Genomic DNA, 16,236 nt, shown 5'->3' with positions numbered 1-16,236 from the left:
AGAAATTAAAATCTTTCCAGACAAGCGAGAGTTAAGAGAATTCAGCAACACCCAACCAGCTTTACAAGTACTAAAGGAACTTCTTTAGGCAGGAAACACAAGAGAAGGAGAAGACCTACACAAAATAAACCCAAAACAATTAAGAAAATGGTAGTGGGATTATGCATATTGATAATCATCTTAATTGTAAATGGATTAAATGCACCAACCAAAAGACAGATGGGCTGGGCAGATGAAAACATGTGCATGTATGCACTTCCACTTACCACATCACTCTATTTCACCCCCAAAACTGTATGTAATTATTTTATATTATTAGATTAATCATGTTTCCATTATGGCTTGCAATTGTAATTATCTTTTGTTGTTGTTGTTTTGGTCGGGCTATTGATTGTGAAAACTGATAAACATCTTTTACTATTGTGATTATGCAACTATTATTCACTTAATATCATTGTATCATGATCAGTCAACAGAAAATAATACAATTCTATTTCACTAAAGCTACTATTTAATAGAAAACTTATAATCACTTTTTAAAGTCCAGACTCATATCAGGATTATCTTGAAATATTTTGAAAAATACAAATGTCCAGGTACTTCTACTCTTCTACAAAACACCAGATATGTTTCTAATAAATAAGCATGTTTAAAAACAAGTGGACTATATGATGATCTTTTAGTTTTATCTAGTTTGTTTCACTATTTCTATTTCATATTCAGTGCTCCCATTTCATTTAGTTTGTTTTCCAATTTCTCTTTCTCTTGTTGATGTTGTTGTTCTTTCTCAAGCCTTTATCAAGAGTAGTAGGAGAGCTTTTATATACATACATATATCCATATATATAGCATGTATAATATATATATATATTAGAAAATTTATGAATTTTGCCTAGCTAAAAAAATTTATGACATTTCTTTTTTTTTTCAATTTTCTTGCTTGTGCTTTGGGTGTCATGTCCAAAAAAAATCATTGTCAAGGCCCACGTCAAGGAGCTTTATTTCTGCATTTTATTCTAGGAGTTTCAGGGTTTCAGGTCTTATATTTAAGTCTTTAATATGCTTGACTTAATGTTTGTGAGTTGTGTAAAATATGGGTCTAGTTTTATTCTTTTAAATGTGAACATCTAATTATCCCAGTTATTAACCATTTTATTGAAGAGATTGTTTTTTTTTCCATTGAGTTTTCTTGGCTCCCTTGACAAATATCAGATAACCATATTGGGTTATTGGATTTATTTGGCTTGGGTTTATTTCTGGGCTTTTGATGACATTTCGATTCCACTTGTTCGACTTAGTATGAATAGAATGTTAGATTTCTAATTTATATTCTTTCAAAGCTTTATAGTTCCATGTATTTTGACATCTAGTATTACTGTTAACATTCTAGAAAATTTATTATCTTAGTGATTTAAAATAAAAACTCGCATGAGGCTTGAAAATTCTAATCCAATTTTGAGAATATAAAGAAATACTTTGCTGTTTAAATAAAAACAGGAAATTAACAAATGATACGGGGTATAGATTTTGTTCAAATTTCACAAAATTTTATGATACTGTCCATTGTTTGTTTTCATACCTTATTCAAGACCCCATATTGTATTTAATTGCTTTGAGCAGCTTCAGCTGCATGGAACAAATTCTGGCAAATTCTCTTTTCATTTTTATTCTATTACAAATAATTTCTAATTTTCCCTGTTATGGCCTCTTAGATACACACATCAATTAAAAGCAGATATTTAATTTCTAAATACAAAGGATTTTATTTAAAGTATCTTTAATATTATTTCTCATTTTGATTCTAATTTCTCATTTAAATGCTTTCTTTGTTGCAATCACCCTTGGTGCTTTTTTCAGTCTAACTTATTGAGGCTTTCGATGGCTAAGTCGAAAATCTCTCTTGGTAAAAGTCACATTACATTTGAAAATATATGGGTTATTTTCAAATATCTTTTAATGTTGATTTCTAACATAATCACAGTGATAAGAGAACAGACTCTGTATGATTTCAATAGTTTTAGACCATGAAATTTTTCACCTTGCTTTATGTCCCTAGATATATTCCAGGGTCTCCAAGTTGACAGTCTATAGGGACTTGAATAGAATTTGTATGCTACTGTAAAAATTGTGTGTGAAAATTGCATAAATTTCAATTATGTTGAATTGGTTCACAGTGCCTTTCAGGTCTACTATATCCTTCTCCTTCTCTGTATATTCAATCTATTAAGTTTTGAGAGTTTGATATTGAAACTCCAACTAAAATCTTAATTTACCTACTTAAAAAAATAATTGCAATATATAGAGGAACTACATGTATTTCCCAAGTCTCCTGTAAATGTGTTATACTTTCATAATTTAAAAAAATAAAAAATTTTTAAAATAAATGAATTATAGTAAAGTCATTTTAAAAGGTAGACATGATAAATTACCCAAAAACTGATACAAGTTAATAGCTGTATATGGTCAAGAAAAGGGACGTGGTCCAGTTGGAAGGGTGGGTCAGTTGAGCAGAAAGCATCTTTGAAAGAGCAAAGAGTCTAATGACCCTGAAGAGCACTGGGAAGTGTTAATAGATGTGGGGTACTTCTGTCAGTGAGTCTCAGGGATTGCTAATAGAATGTTTACAAAACCTACTGAGTTCTATGATAGTCATGTACAGGTGGGAGAGTCGGACCATAAAGAAGGCGGAGTATCGAAGAATTGATGCTTTTGAATTGTGGTGCCAGAGAAGATTCTTGAGTGTCCCTTGGACAGCGAGGAAATCAGTCAATCCTAAAAGAAATCAACCCTGAATATTTGTGGAAGGACTGATGCTGAAGCTGAAGCTCCAATACTTTGGCCACTTGATCTGAAGAATCAACTCATTGGCAAAGACTGATGCTGGGAAGGATGGAGGGCAGGAGGAGAAGGGGGCGAGAGAGGATGAAATGGTTGGATGGCATCACCGACACAATGGACACGAGTTGAGCAAATCCGGGAACTAGAAAAGGATAGGGAAGCCTGTAGGTGTGGTCCATGAGGCCACAAAGAGTTGGACATGACCTAGCGACTGAACAACAACAACAATCTTAAATTCAAGTCCATTTAATAACTCTGCTCCATGATTATATTTTTAGGACAATTTTAGTCATTACTTAGAAGGTAACAGGAATAAAAATAGGAGAGGATTTTCCCAATCTGGTAAATAAATTCAGAGGTGAGGAGTATCAATTCTGGAAGGGCAGAGAACAATGATTATGACTTACTTTGTGCTGGATCTTCAGTTATGCCCTGTTAAAAATGCAGATCTTGAAAGTTGTTGATCAGTATACTTCATTATTTCATGGATTCCTGAATTTGCAACTACCTGAGTTTTGCACCAAGCTCCTCTCTTGAGAAGGCAGCTGGACGTGGGAGTCAACTTGTCATAGTCAGAGAGGGCATAGAAAAGGGTAAGCCCTTGAGTTTGGCTTTCACAGAATAAAATCACTCCTTTTACAAATAGCAATTTTGGATATTGATTCAGGGGGAAAAGAGACCTCTGTCCACTAAACCACCTGTGTTTCTTCTAGAAACTGAAACAATTGAACCTTTCTTTCTTCTCCTCCATTAGCTCTCAGAATTTGGGCCCACTGCTCCTCTTTCCATGTGACTCCTCTTTCTTACAGTACAATAGATAACAGGATTATATTATGAAGTTCTCAGCCTTCAGCTGGCCTGGATACATGGTGCACAAGTGTTTTAAGTCTTTACCAGAATTTTATCACTGTTGCCTAGAAAGAAACTGACAAGGGACACATTAAATATTGACGAGGTTTCAAAAACAATTTCAAAACTCATGTGATACTATCCTACTCTTTATTCTGTAGTCAAAACAATAGGACATAGCTACCTGCTCAGGGAATACCTTTGTTCTGTTCCTCCCATGATTCCCTACCCATAGTCACAAAACTATTTTCAAAGGTAAGTTCAAAAATAACTCATTCTTAAAATAAATAAATAAATAAATAAATAAATAAATAAATAAAAGTTTGGCAGAATTCACTAAAAATAAATAAATAAATAACTCATTCTTAAAATCAACACAAAGACAGAGTAAATTATTCTTTCCATTCTGTTTGTGTATTAGCTTAATTTTGGACAAGATGTTAATCATTACCATACTCATTTAATTTTTTCTAATGCTCTATGGGTCTATCTTGCTTGTGAAATTAAGGCTTCATTCAGAAAGCAAGTCATACCTTATTTACCTTTATTTGTATAATATCCAAAATTCCTGACATCCTCAGAATGGAGTGGGATGAAGTAGAAACCAAAATCAAGTGATAATATGAAAGAAATGTTTGCATATAATTTGGATTTTCCTCTGTCTCCATGAATAGGCATGAGATTCTGGAAGAACTTCCCACGTATGAGGACCTTAAACCACACTGGTGTTAGCCACACAGTCTTCTGCCTGCTGGGCATCCCTGGCCTTGAAGACCACTACATGTAGATTTCCATCCCCTTTGTTATTACCTATGCCGCTGCCTTGCTTGGGAACAGCCTGCTCATCTTCATTATCCTCACCAAGCGCAGCCTTCATGAACCCATGTCCTCTTCCTCTGCATGCTGTGAGGAGCAGACCTTGTCCTCTCCATGTGTATAGTACCTCAGGCCTTGGCAATCCTCTGGTTCCATGCTGGAGAGCTCTCCCTGGATTGCTGCATTTCTCAGGTATTCTTCCTCTCTTCCGCTTTTATTTACAAGTCTGGGATCTTGCAGGTGATGGCATTTGACCACTACTTTGCCATATGCTGCCCTCTGAGATACACCACTGTTCTCACACATACACTGATAGGGAAAATTGGTATATCTATCTTCCTAAGAGGTTATTGTACAGTTTTTCATGTAATGTTTCTTCTGAAAAGACTGACTTTTTATAAAAGTAGCATCCTCCCAAATACTGCTTGTAAGCATGTTGTCCCGGCAAAAATTTCCTGCAATGATATCCAATGAAATGCTGGAGAAGGAAGTGGCTACCACTCCAGTATTCTGGCCTGGAGAATTCCATGGATTGTATAGTCCATGGGGTCACGAAGAGTCAGTCACAAATGAGTGATTTTCACACAGAACGTCTGGTTTGATTTTTTTGTCCTAATGTCAACCTTGGTCTTAGATATTGTGCTAATCTTTGTTTCATATATGCCTATTCTCCGTGCTGTCTTCCACATTCCTCCCAAGATGCTCCTCACAAAGCTCTCAGCACATGTGGCTCCCATACCTGTCATCATCCTCTTTTATGGACCTGGGATCTTCTCAGTTCTCATCAGTGGTTTGGATACCACATTCCACTCCATATTTACAGTCTGTCAGCCAACGTCTATATTCTCATTCCACCTACATTAAATCCCATGGTTTATGGGATTAAGACCAAGCAGATTCGGGACCTGGTAGTTCATTTGCTGTTTCCAAAGCAGATATGACTACAGCAATGGAAACTACCCTTGTGCTTTCCTCAGTAATGCTCATCATGCTTTAGGTTAGCTTTTGTATCAAGATGTGGAGGGGTACAGTGGAAATACTAATCAAATAACTCTGTATCTTGTTGTCATAGAGCAAGTTTATCAGGAATGGGTTTGTAAATGTTTCTTGCAAAGTCTTTAATAAATCATTAGATATCACTGCCTTTGGGGTCTTAGTTCACTTTCTTATACATGGAATTCGTAACTAGATTAGTTCACCTCCCTACTCCTAGGCTGGAGGTTAGATTGTAATGACCTGGAAACTGACCTTTCCTGGGTAATTGTTAAACTCTTATTTACTAGGGCATTCTATGCTTTGAATGGCTGCACCTCTTTTATTCCTCTCATTCAGACATTTTCCTGCCATTTGCCCCTATGTTGTAGCTTTCATCATATTTTTGCTTTTTATACAATTATAAAATTCATATATATCTTAAAATTCATATATAGTCACCGTTAACATAATACCATAAATAATGAGTATATGTGTAAGTAAATCTTTATCTTTTTAAAACATTAAACAGAGCAAATGTTTACTAATTCTTATATTTTATTTATATTACCAACAGTTTGGAAGAAAATATTCAGCATGAGAGCAAATACAGTACAAACATGTAAGAGCACCCCGAGCAAGCATACGTCAAAGCACACTGACATATGTGGAGGTGTAACCACGTGGCGAGTCGGAAGACCCTAAGCTCACCTGCTTCCATGGGCAATCCAAAATTGCAACCACTGACAGAACAGCTACCAATGAAAATGACCCTAAGACTAGCAGAACAGCGTCTCAACAACTAAAGATGGAAAGAAAGAACCACAACAAGTTGGTAGTGATGTCCTGTGTCTCCTGCATTGCAGGCGGATTCTTCACCATTGAGCAACCAGGAAAGCCCAGGAGAAGGAGAGGGTAGGACAAATGGAAAGAGTAGCATTGACATGTATGCACCACCATTTGTAAACTAGATAGCTAGTGGGAGGCAGCTGTATAACAGAGGGAGTTCAGCGTGGTGCACTGTGACAGCCTAGAGGAGTGGGACAGGGAGGAGGTGGGAGGGAGGCTTAAGAGGGAAGGGATACATGTAAACTTATGGCTGATTCACCTTGTCATATGGCAGAAACCAACAAAACATTGTAAAGCAATTATCCTTCAATTAAAAATATATTTTTTAAAAAAGGTCTCTCTATTTTTCTGTATTTTCTCTCTCTTCTCCAGTTGGATAACTCTATTGGAAGATCTATGGTCTATTTCTGCAAGTGGGGGTACCTTGGTCCAGGGGTAAATGCATTTGTAGTTTTGTCCTAGTGGAAAGATTCCCTTTGTACAGGCTACACTATTTTTCATTACTCCCAGCGATATTTGAGAGTAACTTAGTCCTCACAATGATGCCTGCAGAGTATATTGTCAAGCTTTCAGACATTTTCAACTGGATAGTGTTCCCGATAAGGCTGACTATCTGCACAAATGCATGCCAATAATCCTTCCCTACCCAACCCCTTCATTGTCCACACAAGCCATTCCTCCTTCACGAGGTGCAGTCTGTTCCCCACTCCCTTGCACCTGTGACTGCCTCATGACTTGCTTTGGCTAGTGGAATAATGTTGGAAGTATTATATCCTCTGCCCTATGGATTTAGAGTGAAGTGAAGCAGGAACAACAGTCAGAAGGGGGATATAAAATCAAGAAACAACATAGCGGCAGTTTGGTCTTGGGAAATGAGGCATTTTAAATAAATTAATCATGAATGAAGCTACTGACACACTTCTATTGATAGGCTGTTGCCTCTTGGACTATAAAGTATTTCTGTCATTTGGGGATTTTTAAAAACTGTTATTGTAAACACACACACAAATACAGAAAACAAAACAAACGCACAGCCTAACAAATTCTTGTAAGGCAAATATCACCCAGATCAAGAAATACAACTTGCTCTGACATACCCATTGCCATGTCCACGTGCCCCGTCGGAGTCCCAAAGCTATCACTGGCATACTTAACATATCTAATTACATGTACATTCATGTCTTTCAGCAATTTGCATTCAAATGCTGCCATTTCACCTACAACAACCGTCTGAATATTTCATTTGCCTCTGTGTCATAACTGGAATTATGTTTGTCTAGTCAAGAAACCACTGTATGTCCAGTAGCACATCTAAATCTTTATTTTTCCATTCCTCACACTTCAGTTCAGTTCAGTTCAGTCACTCAGTCATGTCCAACTCTTTGTGACCCCATGAATCACAGCATGCCAGGCCTCCCTGTCCATCACCAACTCCTGGAGTTTGCTCAAACTCATGTCCATTGAGTCGGTGATGCCATCCAGCCATTTCATCCTCTGTTGCTTCCTTCTCCTTCTGCCCCCAGTCCCTCCCAGCATCAGGGTTTTTCCCAAAGAGTCAACTCTTCGCATGAGGTGGCCAAAGTACTGGAGTTTCAGTTTCAGCATCAGTCCTTCCAATGAACATCCAGGACTGACTGGTCTCCTTTAGGATGGACTGGTTGGATCTCCTTGTAGTCCAAAACATTTTATTGTTAGTTATCATTAAAAATGACAAATATAATTTCCCCTCCTTTTAGCAAAACCAGCAACACCAGTGGTGTTAATATCACCTGGAAATGATTCCCTCACCGTATTTAACAATACCTGTTCTAGTATCATCCTCCCAATTCCGGGTTTTATTTTAGGAGACCTGCAGAGAATTTAGCAGCACTCTGGTCCAAAGTGTGGCTGATTTGGGTGGATCTGAAGCTGAAAAGAACTTGCCACAGTGAGGAGCATCCTAAGAGGCTGGTAAAAGGATCATCCAATGATGAAGATCAGGACTCAGCATCCCGGGACTGCAATCACCTAGAGGAAGTCAGGAAAATACCTTAGGAATGCTGCTGGCAGTTCATGAGTGTATGCAGGCTAAATCAATTCAGTCATGTCTGACTCTGTGAGACCCTATGGACTGTAGCCTGCCAGGCTCCTCTGTCCATGGGATTCTCCAGGCAGGAATAGTGGAGTGGGTTGCTATGCCCTTATCCAGCCAGAAGTTTATAGTCCTGGCTAAATTCTGTAGGTAACATCCACCGCTCCACGTAAATGATCTCTGAGTTCCCATCACCCTCTCTAATCTGTCTCCAACTCTCCACACAAGGAAGCCCCAAGTGCTGTGACTTTTAGGAGGAAACCTGAGCCCAGACAGCCTGCCAGGCAACTTTTACTCACCTCTGTTCTCATTCACAGAAACTCTAGCAACCAATAGTTCACCCACTCAATGCCTACAATGTTCAGGGTTTTGACAACTTCCTCATCTGCATTTTTCTAACTCTGTAAGAGACACCAGCTTCTATAGTTCCACAAGATATCTACCACTAGATCAAAATGTGAAACACTAAATTCACCAACCTTAAAGTTCTAACTCCTGAAACATTTTTATATTTTTATGATCTTTAAGGCGACTTAGACAAACCAGGTTCCACAATCTGCTTTATCCCCCATCCCATTTGTTTTAATTCATTCATAGACACATTGGATGTTTTTAAGTAAACTGAAAAGAAAAATTTTTGGTCTATAGTTGATTTAGAATGTTATTTTAGTTTCTACTGTACAAGAAAGTGAATCAGTTATACACACACATATATATCTCCTGTTTTCAACCTTCTTTATCCATATATATCTATATAGGTCACTACAGAGTGGAGAAGAGTTCCTTGTGCCATAGAAAAGGTCCTTCAGCATGTGCATGCTCCGTCGCTCACCATATCAGACTCTTTGCAACCCCATGGACTGTAGCCCACTAGGCTCCTCTGTCCATGGGATTATCCAGGCAAGAATACTGGAGTGGGTTGCCATGCCCTCCTCCCAGGATCTTCCCGACCCAAGTTTCAAACCTGAATCTCTTATGTCTCCTGCATTGGCAACTGGGTTCTTTACCTCTAGCACCACCTGGGAAGCCCAGAAAAGGTCCTTATTAGTTATCTGTTTTATATACACTTTATATTTTGTAATTAATTACTGTGATCTCTCCATTGCAGTACCTGAAAGAAAGTTGCATGGCTCAAGGTAGCCTGGAGGTAAAACTCCCCTCCAGGTCCTCCCCACCATTCTAGGACAAACAAAGAACTCTCTCACCTGAAGAAAAACAGGCATTAGGTTGATTACACCCAGCTCCAAGCTGGCTCAGCCTCTGGCTGATCTCCAGAACTCCTTGACCCAGCTGTTTAAGAGATAACTACTCCCAGCAACCTTAGAGAAGAACAGGCCCCCTTAAGACAGTAGCTTCCTACATACATGCCTATCTATACTTACTCTTTTCTTAGATAAGTGCAGCAGCTCGCTAATCTGACTGCTGCCCCTTCTTGCCTCATTAAAGGTGATCTGTTCCTGTAAGTGCCAGTCTTGTTCTTTTCCTGAACCTCGCCTACTCTAACTCCAGACCTTACAGTACCTGCAGATTTTACTCATCTTGTCATTTCTTTTTTTACTCTTTTTTTCTTTTTTTTTCATTTATTTTTATTAGTTGGAGGCTAATTACCTTACAATATTGTAGTGGTTTTTGTCATACTGACATGAATCAGCCATGGATTTACATGTATTCCCCATCCCAATCCCTCCTCCCACCTCCCTCTCCACCTGATTCCTCTGGGTCTTCCCAGTGCGCCAGGCCCGAGCACTTGTCTCATGCATCCAACCTGGCTGGTCATCTGTTTCATCATAGATAATATACATGTTTCGATGCTGTTCTCCTGAAACATCCCACCCTCGCCTTCTCCAAAGAGTCCAAAAGTCTGTTCTGTACATCTGTGTCTCTTTTTCTGTTTTGCATATGGGGTCTTGTCATTTTTGCCATCCCTTGCTCAAACAGATAGGAACTCAACTAGCATGAAGAAAGAACTTCTTAGGAAAGAATGCTTTTTCTCCATGGAACTGACGTGGATTGAACAATAAGAAACCAGAGGACTCACTTTGTAAGAACCCTGCACTACCACAAATAAGAGGACACTTTTTCTATAATTCAGAGGTTTTTATTTCATTTTACTTAATGTCATGAGCTCTTTAATTGAAAAAATCATGCAGGGATCTTAGTAAATTCCGCCCATAATCTACACTGTTTGTCTTAAGATTGGCATTAGTAAAGATATACAATCTAAATATAAATAGATTTCTAAGTAAAAACAATTCACTAGAATGACATCTCAATAAAAATTTATATATTTATATAAAACTACAAAAGAGAAAAAGGATATTGTTTTAAAATGATGCAATAGACAAATTTCTATCCTGATTATACTGAACAAAACATGTCCACCACTCCATTATAAGCCTTCGTTAGCTGATCTGAAAAACAGAATCCTTCAGGGTCACTTCCTTCCAGAGCCATGTGAGCACTGAACGATTCCCTCCAAGTCAAGTCCCCACACCATCATCCCTCACACTGGAAGGTTTTTGATGGCTCCTGGTGATTCAAGTTCCATTATCCATGTAACGCTTTTCTCCTGCATTTCCTTGCTTGGTTGGGGTGCACCTGAAGAAAATCATAAGGATGACTTTTAGCAAAAAGGGCTATGAGATCCTTGCACAGCGAATACCGTCTAGCCCAAAGTCCAGGAACAAGTTCTTACCGACTAAGAAGCTGAAGCCAGTCAAGATCTTCAGTAGAAGCAGACCGTTGCAGAAATTCTTGCCTGTTTTCCACTGGGCTGCCAGGAGCACCTCAACCAGAGGGTCCTCCAGGTAGTCCACCTGCTGGAGGCATTTGCAGAGCTCACAGATGATAAAAGACCCAAGGGTGGCATCCTCTGGGTCGTTGTCCATATGTCAATGAGAGGGTTCCTATTCTCCTGATAATTCTTTATGTGAAGTCACTAGACACACGTCCCATTCTTAGCAAACCCAACCAGCACAAAGATCACCCATTCAATACTGAAGATATTCAGTGTTGCTACATTTGCCCAACTGCTTTTGTCTACACCCTCCCCTGAGACAGCAACTTCCCAAGTTCCATCCAGATCTCTGCACTACATCTAAATCTGAAGCAGGACACTCATCAACCTTCAACTTTCAACCCTCCAATCTTTTGTTATTTTTTCAGCTCTAAGGACTCTTAGACAAACCGTGTCTCGCCATCCATTTCATCCAGTCTCATTCCCTTTAACTTTTCCATGGATATTTTCTATGTTGAGTTTCATCACTGTAGTCACTCCTTTGGAACACCAGCCCACTTTTACATGCTTTATGTAAAAAAAAGCCTCCTCCATATCTCTACAGACAGGAAATCAACCAAAAGTAAGATCTCCTGGACAGATCATTTCTCTCTCTTATAAAGGGTCCCCAACATTCCCTATTTCCATTTTGTGTTCCCATCATTGGAGATGATCATCTCAGCACACTATCCAATCCCTTTCCCATTCCTGCCCTGACTGCCTCAACATCAGATGAAACACTGACCTTGAAGCTCATTGAATCTACCCGGAAAGAAACCCTCACCTCCCTACTGCCAGCACTGTCCCATGTGGATAGGTACACACCATCACCAGTGTGGAAAGGCAGAAAATTGACATTGCTTGTAAGTTCTTCCCTCTCTCTCCTCTTCAGCATGTCCTGTCCTTTCAACTCCACCATCTTCCTATGATCCCACAGCTTCTCCCCCTGTCCAGAGCTTCCACCTTACTGCTCAATCCATACTTCGCGGTAAATCCTCTACGAGCTCATCCCATGCCCCCAGGTTCACCCTTGCTCCATCCTGCCTTCTCTCTGTAAATAAAGTTCACATCAACCTTCTGACATAGCAAGATACCTCATTCAGCCAGGCCAACTCCCCCTTCCTTTATTTTATCCTGTAAGTTATACAAGTCTAGATGCCACTGCTGGTCAGATCCAAGAGGATTCACTTCCTCTTGGTAGGAAGGTAGGATCCACTTTTAGAGGAGTTCAGTACTCAATGCACCTTTTATGGGTGAAGAAATCCGCTTGAGGAAAGAGAGCTTTACCCTGTGGAATTCATTCAGCCTGAACTGTAAGAAACCAAGGTGTTCCTTTTGTAAGATTCAACCCCTACCAAAAATTAGAGGATACATTTTCTATAAACTAGAAGCTTTTATTTCATTTCATGAATATTGAATTGAACAGATCATGCTCAAATTTTAGCAATCAATGCCTACTGTTATTGAACCTGAGTTTCTATGAAAGTTGCAGTTACCAACACATACAATCTAAAAACAGATGTCTAAAGTTCAACCATTAAAGATAATCCTATCTCACTAAAAAGAAAAATGCATTTATACTGATGCACAATACAAAACTGATGAAAGGAAATTCTATTAAAATAATGAAGTTTAAAAAAAATGATGGAATGGAAATTGGGTGGGGTTTGTTTATTCTTCTTCCCTGAATATCCTTCAATGCATCACTTGTCCATTGTAAACCTTGGTCTCTTGATGTGGATAATGGAGTCCTCGAGGTTAACTTCCTTGCAGAGCCCTGTGAGCACTGAAGAGTTCCTTCCAGGTCAAGAATCCGTACCATCGTCCCCCGCCGTGGAAGGGTTTGGATGCCTCCAGGGCGTTCATGTCACTTGGGCAGAAAATTATATCCTTCTCCAATTCCTTCTCTGGGTGGAGTGTACCTGAAAAAAGTCATGTAGATGGCTTTTAGCATGAAGGCCTTGGAAGCCGCTTCTGACAGAAAATAGCACCTAGCCCAACGTCCAGGCACAAGTTCTTACCCAGAGGAGCTGAAACCAGACAAGATCCTCAGTAGAAGCAGACCGTGTGCAGAAAGCTCTTGCCAGTTTTGCGCTCGGCTGCCAGGAGCACCTCGACCAGAGAGTCCTCCAGGTCGTCCGCCTGCTGGAGGCGCTCGCAGAGCTCGCAGATGATAAAAGCGCCCAGGGTGGCGTCCTCCGCGGTGTCGTCCATGTCCACGTTGATCACGTGCACAGGCTGGCAGGTCTCCTGCTCTCGGACCCACAGCTCCTCCACCACCCTGTCGTAGACGCTCTCCTCACAGGTGAAGATGACATCAAAGCGATCTCGGCACGCTTGAAATCTTTCTGGGCGAGGCTTGATTCTCTCGTTTCTTCCCAAGATGTGTAAGATGCCGTTGCTGTTATAGCGTTCTCAGGCTTTGCGCGCAAGGTCCTTGCGCATCTCCTCGTAGGTGGTGGAGAAATCGTAAACCACCTGGAGGTTGTGTGCCGTTCCTGGGAGCCTGACTCGAGATCCAGCTCCGAAGGACCTGACTCGGAATCCTTTCCTCCTGAGGATGCGGTGGGCCTCCATGCTCCTGTTCATGTTGCTCATGCAGACCACAGCCACGCTGAGCGGATACGAGGGCATGGTGGCGGCCACCGGGACTCCAGCCAGACGCATGGACTTCAGGGGCTGAGGGGACTCTGAAGGCCGGGGTATGAGCGGCTGGGTCCAGCTCTTCCAAGGAGTGTTAGAGTCAACGAGGAAAGAAGGCGTTTATATGGAGGCACTCGTCCTGATTGGGAGGAGAAATCTTGGTGGATGATTGGCTTAACTCTTGAGTGATTGGATTTGAATGATGGGCTGGGAGCAGAGAACCCAGTGCTGTTTTCAGCACAATCCCCTGATGCCATCACCCAACCTGAATGCCACTATGTGCCCACCCAACCCCCAACCCCCTCCTGAGCATTTTGCCATCTCTGGTTTACCCTATCTGTGCCTGTGTGTATGGGGCAGAATTGGTATCAGGCAAAACAAGTAGACTACTCCCTGGCTTCTTACCAGCCTTCCAAAGAGCTGAAGACATGCATGTGAAAAAGGTCTTTGAAATTCCTGAGCCTCCTAATGCAGGGAGCAAAGAATCACAGTGGTTGTTCCCCAGGTTTTCATGTTAGAGTTGATACTCCAGTAGAGCAGTTGTGCTAAATCCTAGGAAGGCATTCATGGTTCTTCCTATCAGTCAAGAAAAGCATGCACCAGTCAAAGGCAACCTCTGGAAAATATGACTGCCATTTGATAGTGTTTCACAAGTTGCAAGAACACCACCACATTTTCTCCTTTCGCTTTTCTTTAATTGATCAGAATTCTGGAGTGAACTGAGCAGATCCTCCTCCCTTATCTTATCTCCAAAAGCAGCTCAGTCTGAGCACTCCATACTCAAAATAGAAGTGTTTTCATTGCTTTTCTCCATTTGCATAGCTGATGAAGCAACCAAACAGATATTAAAGTTGGGATCAGGACACTGACCACTAAGGAGACTTAATGCTGTCACTTCCAATTGGCGAGGGCAAAGATCTCTTCATAGAGCCACAGACTGAATGTTCTGTCCATTGCAATGATTCTCCGAGAGCAAAGAGTCCTATGTCAGTAAACAGCCCAAGTGTACTCGAAGTGTGACCCCCAGAGCATCAGCATGAACTGAAGGGGAGCATGTTTAACCTGGAACTGGACTCCCAGACCACTGAATTGGATCGCAGGGAAGGGCACTAAAGATTGAGAGCAACTTGACTAATAGCAGAGATTTCAGAAACCTGACTGGACCTCGAAAGTCCCTGAGAAGCACTGCCTCTAGATGGGAGGTTGAATATTCTGAAGAGAAAATCCAGACTAGAGAAAAGGTCAGGTATACCTGAAAAGGTAGTCAGCTCTCAAATATGATGTGAAAGTGTTTTTTAACAGTCACTGCCTGAGACCTCAACAGAGAGAGAGAGAGAGAGAGAGAGAAAGAGAGAGAGAGAGAGAGAGAGAGAGAGAGAGAGAGAGAGAAGGAACTCAGAGCCCGAACTGCAATCATGGTACTACAGGAGGAAGTTATCTCATCATGGTCCTTTCTCTTCATAGGATGGCTCTAGAGTCCCACAGTGGTGAAAACCTCTACTTCTGGTCTGTTTGTGTGCCCCTGAGTTTATCTGTGAGACACAGGGTCGGGGGGGCGGCTCTTGTTTGGCATGCCAGCACTGTGGCAGCCACAGCTGAGCTCTTAGTGCTAGAGCAGTGTCGCTGTGTCATCCCATAAACCTTCCTGAGATCTGCAGTGCTGGTAGAGGAGACCTTACAGGGCAGGCTTTCCTTCACTTTCTGCCAATTCTGAGCAGCATTTAACTGGACACCGTCCTGTTTTTTCACCTTGAGATAACCTTGAATACGTTTTTATTTATATGAAGATTGATTTCCTTTAGAGTCAGTCCTCTTTTGAATGATGTCAGTATCTTTTTTATGATTACTACCTCTTTTTTTTTTTTAATCAATCCTGTAGACAAAATCTCTTCTCAATGTTATCTTCTGTCTTTCTGGACTTAACCACTCTGAGGAAGTCCATATTCTGTCAATTCTGGATGTAAAATCCATAGATACAGGTCAAATACTTAACAAACCCTACAAGTGCAGACATCACCCTTTCAACACCAACAAAATTTGGTATTGTCACTTCCTCCCCAACTGCCTTTTTCTGCACACTCCCCTGTGACAGCAGCTTCCATACTTCCACCCAGATCTCTGCCACTACATCAAAATCTGAAGCAGAATATTCACCAACCTTCAACCACACACCTTCCAAACTTTTGTTTATTTTTTTCAACCCTAATAGCTATTAGACAAACTATTCTTCAGCATCCATTTCATCCAGCTCCGTTCCCTTTATTTTCCCAGGGATACCTACTATGTTAAGTGGCATTAATAGTCGCTCTTGTGTAACATCAACAGCACTCTGAACCAGTGGCACTCTCTCATATTTACTTCCTCAATATCCCTACAGACAGGAATTCAACCAACAGCTTTTTCTGCATGTGGATTTTCTGGC

General features: G+C 40.6%; 2 pseudogenes; one reads left to right on the top strand and one right to left on the bottom strand.

Moving 5' to 3' along the window:
• The first annotated feature begins 4,390 nt into the window (after window positions 1-4,390).
• On the top strand, window positions 4,391-5,444 carry LOC133059555 (olfactory receptor 52B4-like; annotated as a pseudogene).
• Window positions 5,445-13,220: 7,776 nt separating this feature from the next.
• Window positions 13,221-13,805, bottom strand: LOC133054544 (RNA polymerase II subunit A C-terminal domain phosphatase SSU72 like protein 3-like; annotated as a pseudogene).
• Window positions 13,806-16,236: the final 2,431 nt, after the last annotated feature.

This window comes from Dama dama, chromosome 1 (genome assembly GCF_033118175.1).
Source record: "Dama dama isolate Ldn47 chromosome 1, ASM3311817v1, whole genome shotgun sequence".
In the NCBI taxonomy this organism is placed as follows: Eukaryota; Metazoa; Chordata; class Mammalia; order Artiodactyla; family Cervidae; genus Dama; species Dama dama.
The sequence above is the reverse complement of the archived record's forward strand: the minus strand, read 5'-3'. Positions and strand labels throughout refer to the sequence as shown.